Here is a 12261-nt window from a genome sequence, read left to right on the forward strand (position 1 = left end):
GAAGCTGAGCCAATCCGAAGCCAGGAGCCAGGAGCTTCTTCCAGGTCTCCCATGTGGGTGCAGGGTGCCAAGGCTTTGGGGTGTCCTTGACTGCTTTCCCAGGCCACAGGCAAGGGAGCTGGATGGGAAGCAGGTTGACTGGGATTAGGACTGGTGACCATATGGGATCCTGCTGAGTCAAGGTGAGGACCTTAACCACTACACTATTGCGCCGGGCCTGACAACTGTGTTTTTTTTAAAGATCAAAACTTAAAAATCTCGAACAAAATTTTTAAAGGTAAAAACTTGAAAAAAGGGGAAAATGTAAATGTCTTATAGTTCATTCTTCTCTTTCTTTCACAACCTCTGTTAAGTATGTTAAGACATTTTGTTGGTTCTACCATAAAACCAGCCATTTTCCATCATTTTCACTGATGTCTTCTTGGTCGGACTCACCATCATTTTTCTGTGGGATAATACTGCAGCCATTTCACTTTGCTCCCTGCTTCCTGCTTCTCTCCTTTCAATACCCTAAGATAGTGGCTAGAATGATGTAAATCAGATAATATCGTTCTGCTTAACATTCCTGCAATCATTTCCTGTTATAAATCACTCAGAATAAATGCCTCTCAATATCATGCAAAGTCCCAGATAAAGTTCCTTTCATTTGTACTGTCTCTCCTGATCACAATTGTGAACTGTTCTTTCTCTCACTTCCTGTACTCCAGCTGTATAGGTCTCACTGTTATTTCCTGTGTGCTTCTTGCTATTTATCCCATTAGAGAACTTCTGAACCTGCAATTCTTTTGTTGAAAAAAGTTTTTTTCCTGATATTCCAATTATAACTTACCTAGCAACTTCAAGTTTTTGTTAATTTGTTGCTTTTTCAATGAAGCCTAGCCTAATAACTTTATTGCCAGTTTAAAATACACCTCCCCAGCACAGTTGTTCTCTTTGCTCTTTTTAACAAAGATTTATTATTTCTCTTGCAAAGTCAGATATAGAGGAGGAGAGACAGAGAGGAAGATCTTCTGTTTGATGATTCACTCCCCAAGCAGCTGCAATGGCTACAGCTGAGCCAATCCGAAGCCAGGAGCCAGGAGCCTTTTCCAGGTCTCCCACGCAGGTGCAGGGTCCCAAGCCTTTGGGCTGTCCTTGACTACTTTCCCATGTAGTAAGCAGGGAGCTGGATGGGAAGTGGAGCTGCTGGGATTAGAGTTGGAGCTTATACGGGATCCTGTCACTTGCAAGGTGTGGACTTTAGCCCCCAGGCTATCACAATGGACCCCTTTTTACTTGTTAGTTTCTTTATTGTGTTTGTTATGTTATAATGCTAATGTCCTTGCATATTGGATATATTTTTATTGTCCTTCTAGTTCACCTGAAATTAAGCTCCTCAAGTTAGAGACCTCTTTCTATTTGGGTCACCAGCCTATAGGAGTATCTAGCTCAAAAGATATACTTAAGGAAGATTAGTTTAACTAATTAAATGAAAGTCCTCTTATATTTTGGTATGATCATTTTACTGTGTGAAGGTTAAAATAATCATGTAAAAAAGGATGACTCGAATTTCATATGCAGTTACTACTGTCATTAAGTTATAACTATTACCTTGTTCAAGTATAAACTATGGATGCTTGGCTGTAGAGTTTGTTCTTATTATAGAGAAGCATATTTTCAACAGTGGTATCATGTAATAAGAAATATGTTTTAGAAAAAAATCAATGGTGGTCATGTAAAAATGTTCTAGAGAACATATTGCTGGAAGAGATGTTTTTCTATTCTTCTTCCTATGTATTGATGTCTTTATCCAATGCAGTATTAAGCCTGTGATTGCAAAGTGAAATAAAAATATGCCATTGCAAAAATTAGAAAAAAGAAAACGAAAGAAGTAAGAAAAAGGGTGGGTGGGAGATGCAGGTAGGAGGCGGGGAGGGTGGGAAATACTGCCATGGCTCTAAATCTGTATTGCAAAATACATGGACACTGTTTACTTCATAGAAATTAAAAAATAAATAAAATCTAGAGATTCATGTAAAAATAAATTATGTACTGCAGACACTTCACAAAGTGCCTTGATCTTTCGCATTTCATTGTCTTGCACATGATGTTTCTTCTCCTTGATCCATCCTTTCTTACTCCTTATTCATTTCTCAAAATAAGTGTTCAAAATCACATTGCTGTGTTTGACTTGCTTAAGTACAAAGGAGGTTTATAAGATGGCCTTATGGGATAGTGGACAAAGTTGCCATTTGCGATGCCAGGGTTTCTATGGGTACTGGTTCTTTTTTTTTTCTTTTTTTAAGATTTATTGGGCCTGGTGCGGTGGCGCAAGTGGTTAAGTCCGCACCTTGCACGCCCAGAATCCCATATGGGCGCCAGTTCTATCCCAGCAGCCCCGCTTCCCTTCCAGCTCCCTGCCTGTGGCCCAGGAAAGCAGTCGAGGACAGCCCAAAGCTTTGGGACCTTGCACCCATGTGGGATACACGGAATGCTTCCGATTGGCATAGCATCAGTTCAAGATTCACATGGCTTATTCTAAAAGAAACAAGAATGGAGCAGTGTCGTTGTTACTCGTCTTTGTAGGCACAACATATTTATCTCCGGCTTCCATCACAAGTATTAGTATTTGCTTTGGCATAGAAGGATCAGTTATATTTAGGTAAAAAGTTTAATTTCATATAGTGGACATCAAATTCCAAGCTGTTTTCTTTAATTCATCTCTCAATGACAATCTGGCTTGGGCTGTTGGCTTTTAGACTGTTTTTGGAGACAGTATCTGGGAATTTCAAGAACCTTGTATTCAAATTCTGAGTTCAAATCTAAGACCTGCCACTTACTGACATTTTGACCCAGTTTCCTTTTCACTCTTGTCCTACCCCATCTTCTGTTATTATACTCTAGCACAGGAGACTGGATAATTTATAAAGAAAATAGATTTATTTATTTCACAGGTCTGCAACCTTTCAATTCAATATCATGTGACTTATCTGCTTGACACATGCAGTGAGGGCCTCCTGCTCTTTCTCCTCTTACTGGAAAATAGGAAGGGCAAGCAGTCTCATGCAAAGAGAGAAAGGGACATCAGTTACTGGCATGACCACTTCATTCCTTGTGAGGCACATTAATTCATTCATGAGGTCTCTTTCATCATAATCCAAACATCTTCCATCAGGTTTTATTTCACAATGCCGTCATACTGAGGAATTAAGCTTCAAAAAACAATAACAACTTTTGCTGACAGATCTTTTTAAAAGAGAAATGAAGATAATAATGGAGCCTTTTGGGGTGGGAGTTGTGATACAATGTGTTAAGCCACCATGTGGGATGCCAACGTCCTGTTGGAATGCTTGGTTTTGAATCCTGCCACTGCTTCTGTTCTTGCATCCTACTATACATACCTGGGAGGCAGCAGATGCTCACTTAAAGACTTTGGTCCTGGCAGCACACATAGAAAATCTGGATAAAGTTTCAGGTCCTTGGTTTGGGCCTGGCCAGATCTGGTAGTTACAACCATTTGGGGATATAAATCAGTGAATGGAAGTCTGATTCTCTCTTCATCTTTCTTTTCTGCCTTCCCACCCCCTCTCTTTCCTTTCTTCTTTTCCTTTCTCCACCTATCTCTCAATCACTTTAGTTTCCAGATAAATATATCTTCACAAAGGCATCATGGAGACACAGAGAAGTATGTGCAATCAAATTCTACATTGTGAGACCAACATTATGGCATAGTGGATAAACCTACCTGCTGCAATGCTGGCATCTAATATGGGTGCCAATTCATGTCCTGGATGCTTCACTTCTAATCTCTACTAATGGCCTGGGAAAAGCTACCACAGATGGCCCAAATGTTTGGAGTTCTGTCACTCCAGTGGAACAGTGGGGTGAAGTTGCTGGCTTCTGGTTTCAAACTGGCATAGCCCCGGTCATTGCAGCCATTGAAGTAGTGAAACAACGGGTGGAAGATCTTTCTCTTCCATAGCACTTTCAAATAAATAATAAAATATGCTGGAAATCAGAAGAAGGAGACAATTCTTTTGAATCAGCATCTGCTTGTCCTGGCACATGGCATGTGTGGATTGTATTGCTCCTGCTGATTTAGTCTTGAGTTCTTGGATGATTAAGGTTGTAACAAATCATGGGAAATGGTTAAAGCACAGAGGGAATTTGTTCTAGTCACAGCAATAAGCCTGAATCTGTCAGCAGGAAAGATTTACCATTGAAATTGGCCTATTTTTTAAGAGAAAATTTCTAATATAGAAAAACAAAGTATGCTTACTTGTAATCAAATATGTATTTGATTATAATAATATGTTTTGCAAATTCAAAGAAGCTTTAGCAATTTGGTTTAATTCTCATCTTTAAGAGGCTTATTTTCTAAATTTGTGAGGTTCAAGGTACTGATAAAAATATTATGCCCTTCTGTTATGTCACAATAAAACTTTTTGCATTCAAAATGTGGGATGTGAATTGTTCTTACCATCAAATGATAGGAATTTTACTGTGATTTTAGAAAGCCCTTAGTGTAAGTCTTGATACAGTATTTTGAACTACATTTGAATAGGATGTTAATTTTGACATAGAAATTTCCACAGTACTATTATATTTGGTACCATAACATGAACTTGAGTGCACAGCCCATTGTTTAATCAGTTAAACAACATTTATAAGTGCCTGATATTGGCGGATCTGTGTATAAATACACAAGGAAAAGCAATTCTTAAGTTCTGCCCTCTGTCAGTTTATGAGATCTGCAGATGAATAAATAAATAAATCCAATTCTTGTGATTAGCATAATAGTAGAAGTAAGTGTGAGGTTACTACAAAAAAACAAAGAGATTCAAAAGCTGCTTTTTTAGACACAAATCCGTAATTGTATACAAACATGTGCTGAATTAAATGAATTCTCTTTTCCTCTAGAATGATTACTTTAAATACTTTGAAACTAACACTGTATCTTTAGGTATTTTCATTAAAATAATTCCTAGGCTTCATTTGAGGTGGATCTAATATTTCACATAAGGATACACTGAAATAGACTCTAGAAGAGCAAAACAGTTGGGAAATATACCTGAACTGTGATTTGTGATTTTTTATGTGAAATTCATTTGCTATAAGGCACCAAGTGCAAGGTCAACATCCTGGCATTTGGAACTTGAGTTGCTAGTTTGTCTGCACCCTTGGACAAATTGATAAATGTTGATTCCCTTTGTTTTGTTGGAACAATTATGGATAAGACTTCCCTAATTGTAATTAGTATTAAATGACTAATGATTCAAAGTAATCTTTGGAAAATTGTCTTACACATAAAGTCTCAATAAGTGATAATTATTTTGATATCATCATAAATATCAAGATTATTTTAGTCCAACATTTTCTATGGACATTGCGTTGTATATTAAAGACAAAATGCTGTATGTCATATATTCGGTTTACTTCTCTTCTTCACTTTTCTGATCTGTCATGAGAGTCTGGTTGGAGTAGAATTGAGGTCACTTGAAATGTGTAAGACTCAATGCAATTTTAGTATTTGGGAGAAGATTGGACTGTACTATTATCAGACATTCTTCATCATGATAAACTACAAGATAAAGATTCCAAAAGTAGTAATCTTAATTAGAGCTTAAAAGCACAGGTCACTGTATATATTTGTGCTGGTGCTCTGATTGGAGTGACCTGTGAGACCATCTCCTTGCCTGGAGAGAAAATGGACTAAAAACTTCATCAAAAGTCTAAAGTACACAGGATGCATTTACAATGACCCAGGTGAAGACAAGGGATTGTATGATTTAAAGTATATTTTTATGTATTTATGAAGTAGGTATTATCTGGATGTAGTGAATTTTACTTGGCTAAGAGTGTGGGGAAAAATTAAGGGAATAAAAATGTTGTGATTGGAGACACCGTTATGAGGTGGCTCCTTCAAGGAAAATATTACAGGTTTAACACATTTTCACATGTTAAAAATGACATATTTATATTTTATTTGACTTTTGCATTTTGTTTAACTTTTCTGTTACTTAGCTTTCTAATCTTGAAATTGGGCTCAAGAGTTTCTACTATCAAGGTCATGGCTAAGGAATAAATGTGACAACATGCGATAGAAGACATGATGCATTCCTGTCAAGTAGCCCCAAGTAGCCCATCTTTCCTGATATGAGAATTTCAAGTAACTCGCTTTTGGCGTCTGAAAGGAAGGCAAAGGATGGCATGTGCTCCTCCCTTCTGGCCTTCCGCTGTGCCTCCCGTGCTTTCATGTCCGGAAGACTTCTCGGAAGCCTCTGCTGAACAGGTAACAAAAGGCTCCTTTTCTTGCTGAGTGATTCGTTCAAGGCAATGCGCTCTATTAGAATATCTGTCTGAATGCAGCTTAATTTATCTCTTTCTAAAATCAGCTTTTAAACATATTTAGCTATTTCTTTGTTTCTGCTTTGAGAGGCAGAGGAAGAGAGAGTACACAGAGATAGGGCAATTTTCTGCAGTTGCGATTCTTCAAATACCTGCAATTGTTAGGTCTGGGTGAGTTCAAAACTGAGACTTGGGAAGTCAGTCCACATCTTGTACATGGCTTTTGCCATGTACATTCAATTGCTTGGGCCATCTGCTTCCTTCTAGTGCCAGTTAGCAGGAATCTGGAATGGGAGCTGCGCTGAATGTGGAATCCAGGAATTCCACCATGAACATGGCTTAACTGGTGTCTTAGCTGCTAGTTTATGTTCCTGGCACCCCATGCCATAAATTTTAAAAAAATATTTATTTATTCTTATTAGAAAATCAGATATACAGAGAGGAGGAGAGACAGAGAGGAAGATCTTCTATCTGATGATTCACTCCCCAAGTAGCCGCAATGGCTACAGCTGAGCCAATCTGAAGCTATTAGACAGGAACCCCTTCTGGGTCTTCCACGTGGTTACAGGGTCCCAAGGCTTTGGAGTGTCCTCGACTGTTTTCCCAGGCCACAGGCAGGGAGCTGGATGAGAAGCAGGTTGGCCGGGATTAGAACCAATGCCCATATGGGATCCTGGCATTTGCAAGGTGTGAACTTTAGGTGCCAGGCTACTGTACCAGACCCAATCCCATAATTTTTAAGAGTAAATTTTAGACCATTGAATTAGATTTTTAATGGAGAGAAGATGAAAAGAATTGAGGAAGCAAGGGGGTACACATACAGATTGGCATAAGAACTCAGTCATCTGTGAATTGGAACTTCAGCGATGCAAATGGTGGCTTACTTAGCTGTGTGCTTAGCAGAGCCCTGGAGTGCTGCCAGCCATTATCCACCTCAATACAGAATAGGCATTCATTCAGGAACATCACATAAGGATGAAAGATGTTAATTGCTCGTAACAATTTAATTTTTCTTTTTAAATTTAGCAAGCTGCTGGTCATAAAGAATCTTGTTTGGCTTGGTTGATATTTTAATGTTCAGTTCTTAAATTTTTCTATGAGAAAAATTTTCTCTGAAATGTTAGCAAGTAATACATTTGCTTTATGCCTCGCTCCAAAGAGATCAAAGTCTTGATTAGGAGACCTGGGAAGAATTCCAGACTGTTCTGTACTTGACTCAGTTCTCCCAGAATTGCTGCTCCTAACAGTGGGTGCAAACTGGGGAAAACTGCTTTTTTTTGTAGTTTAGCTTCTTGAAGTTCTGTTTAGTTATTCATAACTGTGACAAATGCCTCACACCCCAAAGGCTCGCCACTCTTTTGATTCTGCTGAGATTTTTGAGCTTTTAAAACATGCTTTCTTTACATTTCACTTAAAAGTCAGTCTTACTTTTGGAAAGGTTATGCAAAAATCTCTGTTCAGAAGCACCAAATTAAACAATTTCTATTAGTCTCTTAGGGTTTGGAAATCAGTGACAGAATGCATTGTAGTAGAGAATTCTTCAATGTGTGACAATTTCAGATGACACATTATCTGTGTTCTTACATGCACTGTGCTATGTAATATATTTCCCTTTACAATAGTGAAGACTATTTTTTTTCTTTTCCTATTTGTTTTTCCTTTTGCCTATTCAGAAGTTATCTTCTTTAAGACTTTTTCCTATTCTAACCAAAATTCCGGTTTGTCATTATTTATTTAAGTCTAAATTTTTCTTCAGGCTTAAGAGTGCCTTTATAATGTTAGTAACATCAATATAGTGTCATAATGATAGCATGCTTAGTGCATTTTTACATGGTTTTTCATCTCATCATCCTGAATACTTTGGAGATAGGTCATCTTATTTTTTATGAATTTTGATTATTTAACACAGTTATGGATACTTAAAAAGCTTTCCTAAACATTGTAGAAAGAATGTTTTTAATGAATAGTCAAAAGTTTCCTCAAAATTAAAATTGCAACAGATGCTTTTATATTGTATATGCATATTTTTAAAAGATTCATTAACTTTTATTGGAAAGTCAGATCCACAGAGAGCAGGAGAGACAGAGAGAAAGATCCCCCATCCACCAGTCTACTCCTCAAGTGCCAGCAACAGCTAGAGCAGAGTCCATCTGAAGCCAGAACTCAGGGGCCAGTAGCCAGGAGCCAGGATCCAAACCCAGCTCTCCAATACAGGCACAGAGGGCAAGGCCCTGGGCTGTCCTCAGCCATCCTCCCAGGCCACAAGCAGAGATCTGGAAGGGAAGTGGAGCAGCCAGGATCAACCTGTGACCACACGGGATCCCAGCACATGCAAGATGATATCATCCCCAAAGTCATATATGTTTGATGTCTTGTGTTAAAATCAACTCTTTATTTTACTTCTTGTTTTGTCATCATAAATTTTATAACGCACAGTCCAATCTTGCAGAGAATGTGAACGTAACATTCCCGTTTTTCCCCTTGTTTTGTGTAACCTTGACAGTTGTCCAGCAAAATAATCTAGCGAATTGCTAGAGCTCACAGGATGAGTAAGTTGTAATTAAAGCTAAAAACATTCTGTGACTTCTACAAAAAATAATATGAACATAAACATCAATATAAAATAATTTAAACAACATATCTCAAATAAAAAGCCTTAAAAATATTTATTCCACTAGTTCCATTCTTTAGGCTCCTGAAAACATAAGGACAGGTAAGTATAAAATTCATGTTGAAGCTTCATGTCAAGATATATCGTAGCTATTCTGCCAGCTCTACTTTCAGACCAGGGATGGTCTCCCAATGAAACTGTTGAATTTATCTGGACAATAAGATGCTGGACTCTATGCACGGTACATGCTTGCAATGAAGGAATTGTGATTGGATATAAACTGCAATACTGCAACAAGGTGGTGAAATCCAACACTGGGGGGAGGGCATGTGAATGAGTTGGGGGAATCCCAGAGCCTATGACACTGTGTCATAAAATGAAATTAAAAAAAAAGAAAAAAAAGAATGGAAAATGAGGTTAAAAGATAGAAAAAAAGATATATCCTAGCACAAAAGGTAAAACCATTATGTCCAACAATGTGGACTGGGTGGATAAATAATGTTATGCATATATAATGAAGCTTTATAAACAAAAGTTCAGATATTGAAAGGCTGTCATGGAGTCATTGGAGAAGGCTCATAACTTACTTTTTAAAAAAGAGTTATTTATTTTTATTGAAAAGGCAGATATAAAGACTGAAGGAGATACAAAGAGAAATATTTTCCATCCATTGGTTCACTCCCCAAGTGGCCACAAATGGCCAGAGCTGAGCTGATCCGAAGCAGGAAACCAGGAGTTTCTTCCAGGTCTCTCACATGGGTGCAGGGTCCCAAAGCTTTGGGCCGTCCTTGACTGCTTTCCCAGGTCACAAGCTGGATGGGAAGTGAAGCAGTCAGGGCACGAACTGGTGCCCTTACGGAATCTAGGTACATGCAAGACAAGTATTTTAGCCACTAGGCTAACGCACAAGGCTCTCATGATTTGATATTAAAGAAAGATAAAAACAAAACTAGTACACAAAACATGAACTCAATCTTTAGCTGTAAATTTTGACTCTACCTTAAAAAGAGGACTAGGAAATAAGTGAGCATGATACATTTGACTTTTGATGAAACAGAGAAATGAGGTACTTAGATCTTCCTGAATGGGGAGATAATCATTGAACCAGCTTTACTGAAGTAGGTTTGGTGCTAATGTAGACATCGAAGAGTGATTTATGCTTTATTATTTTCTGAAACCCATGAAATGAAGCTAGGTGAAAGATGCAATTTTTATTGTGTGTATGAGCTAAAATATTTCGATCATTATAAAGAAGTGTATAATTGAAGATCTACTTCATTCGTTATTTGTATTCTTTTTTTCCAAAATAGTGATCACATCTGAGAAAGCCTGCGTTCTGCTTACCTCTTTCTTCCTATTTGAAATATGTTTATTTATTTGAAGGTCAGCGTTACAGTGAGGGAGAGCCAAACCGAGAGAGATCTTCAGTCTACTCATGGCCACAATCACAAGGGCTGAACCTGGACCTAGGTCACACACATAGGAAACCTCCGCCAAAAGTATCGTCCAGGTTTCCTATGTGGGTGACAGTGGCCCAAAAACTTAGGTCATCTTCCACTGTTTTCTGAAGCTTTTAGCAGGGAGTTGGGTTGGAAATGGAGCAGCCAGGAAACAAACACCCACCAAAGTTGCTAGCATCTTGGGTAATGAAAGTTACCCTCGACTCCTAAACACCAGCCTCATCTCTTTTCATTTTATGTGGTACTGTTTCCAGTGTTTTAATATAGTTCTGTATTCGACATTTTGAACATGTTCCTTAGCATCAATATTTGTCCACAGTGGCTTTTCCCAATACTTCCTTCTTTATTTAATTCTTTCATCTTTCTAGTTAAAAATTTAGGACTTAATTTACTGAATCATAAATTTTCTCAGGCTTTCTTTATTTTAGAATGTCTTTATTTAACTCAAACTCTTGAATATCCAAAACAAAGTCTCAGTGGATATATAATAGAAGCAGTTTTTTTTAAAAAATGTTTTTTGTTGTTTTTATTGACATTTTTAAAAATTTAATTTTATGACACAGTTTCATATGATCTGGGATTGCCCCAATCTCTTCCCATGCCTTCCCCCCATGTTGGATTCCTCCACACTTGAAGCAGTTTTAAAGCTATAAAATATTTTTTTGAAAGATTTATTTTTATTATTTTTTTATTGGAAAGGCAGATATACAGAGAGGAGAGACAGAGAGGAAGATCTTCCATCTGATGATTCACTCCCCAAGTGAGCGCAACGGCCGATGCTATGCCAGTCCGAAGCCAGGAGCCTCTTCTGGGTCTCCCATGCAGGTGCAGGGTCCCAAAGCTTTGGGCCGTCCTCCACTGCTTTCCCGGGCCACAGGCAGGGAGCTGGATGGGAAGCAGGGCTGCTGGGATAGAACCGGCGCCCATATGGGATCCTGGGTGTGCAAGGCGAGGACTTTAACCACTTGCGCCACCGCGCTGGGCCCCGTAATTCATTCTTTAATGTTATACTATAAGCAGGTGAGAGAAGTCATGTTGTACCTCCAAAACTCAGAATGTCTTCTGCCAAATATCCTTATTTATGATTCTTAAAATCTAAAAGTTTTTAATAAGACAGTGATACAAATCAAGCAAACTCTCTGGCACATTACAGCAAGGTCGTGTTCTCCTTCAAGTGGCCATTACTTTTCATTTTTAACCACCATTTTGATCAGGACCACGTAGACAATCTTTATTTAAGACTAAGATTCTCTATAGCTTTCATTTTCTGATCCTTCATTTCCATCACTCTTTATGTTCTGTACTCGGCAATCTACCCTAAAACTTTTGCAGTTTCTATCTTTGCCCATTTCTAGTTTTCACATTTTTAGGGTAGAGTGAAGCAAATAAAATTGGAAATTAAATTCATTGTTATAGGCAATGCCTGAGAAATAAAAGAGTTATGGGACAACCATGAGTAATTACAAGCCACAAAATTGCTGCACAATCTAGAAGATACAGGTAAATTCCAAAAGATTTACAATCTTACAACCTACCAAGATTGAATCATGAAAATGTAGAAAATATGATCAGATTTGTAATTAGTAAGGACACTGAAGCGGTAATCAAAAACTTCCCAACTGAATGCATTCCAGGATAATGGACTTACAAATAAATTCTCTCAAACATTTATTAAAGAACTAATGCCTATCATTTTAAAACTCTTTCAACACTTGCAAACTTATTTTGTGAGTGTGGGACTGCCTTAAGGTCAAGACCAAAGAGATATTACAAGGAAAGAAAACATTAACCCATTATCTCTGATAATACAAATGAAATTACACTCACCAAAATATAACAAACACCAAATTTAACAGCATATTA

At 37.9% G+C, this 12261-nt stretch overlaps 1 long non-coding RNA gene across 1 annotated transcript in view; it reads left to right on the forward strand.

The window, feature by feature from the left end:
* The first annotated feature begins 6022 nt into the window (after positions 1–6022).
* Positions 6023–12261, forward strand: part of LOC121156847 — a 120268-nt gene continuing 114029 nt past the window's right edge. Inside the window, exon 1 of the long non-coding RNA XR_005883930.1 lies at positions 6023–6271. This is a non-coding gene — a long non-coding RNA (uncharacterized LOC121156847). The remainder of the gene's footprint in view (positions 6272–12261) is intronic.

Source organism: Ochotona curzoniae, unplaced genomic scaffold, assembly GCF_017591425.1.
Source record: "Ochotona curzoniae isolate NIBS_2020 unplaced genomic scaffold, NIBS_Ocur_1.0 contig_3498, whole genome shotgun sequence".
NCBI lineage: Eukaryota > Metazoa > Chordata > Mammalia > Lagomorpha > Ochotonidae > Ochotona > Ochotona curzoniae.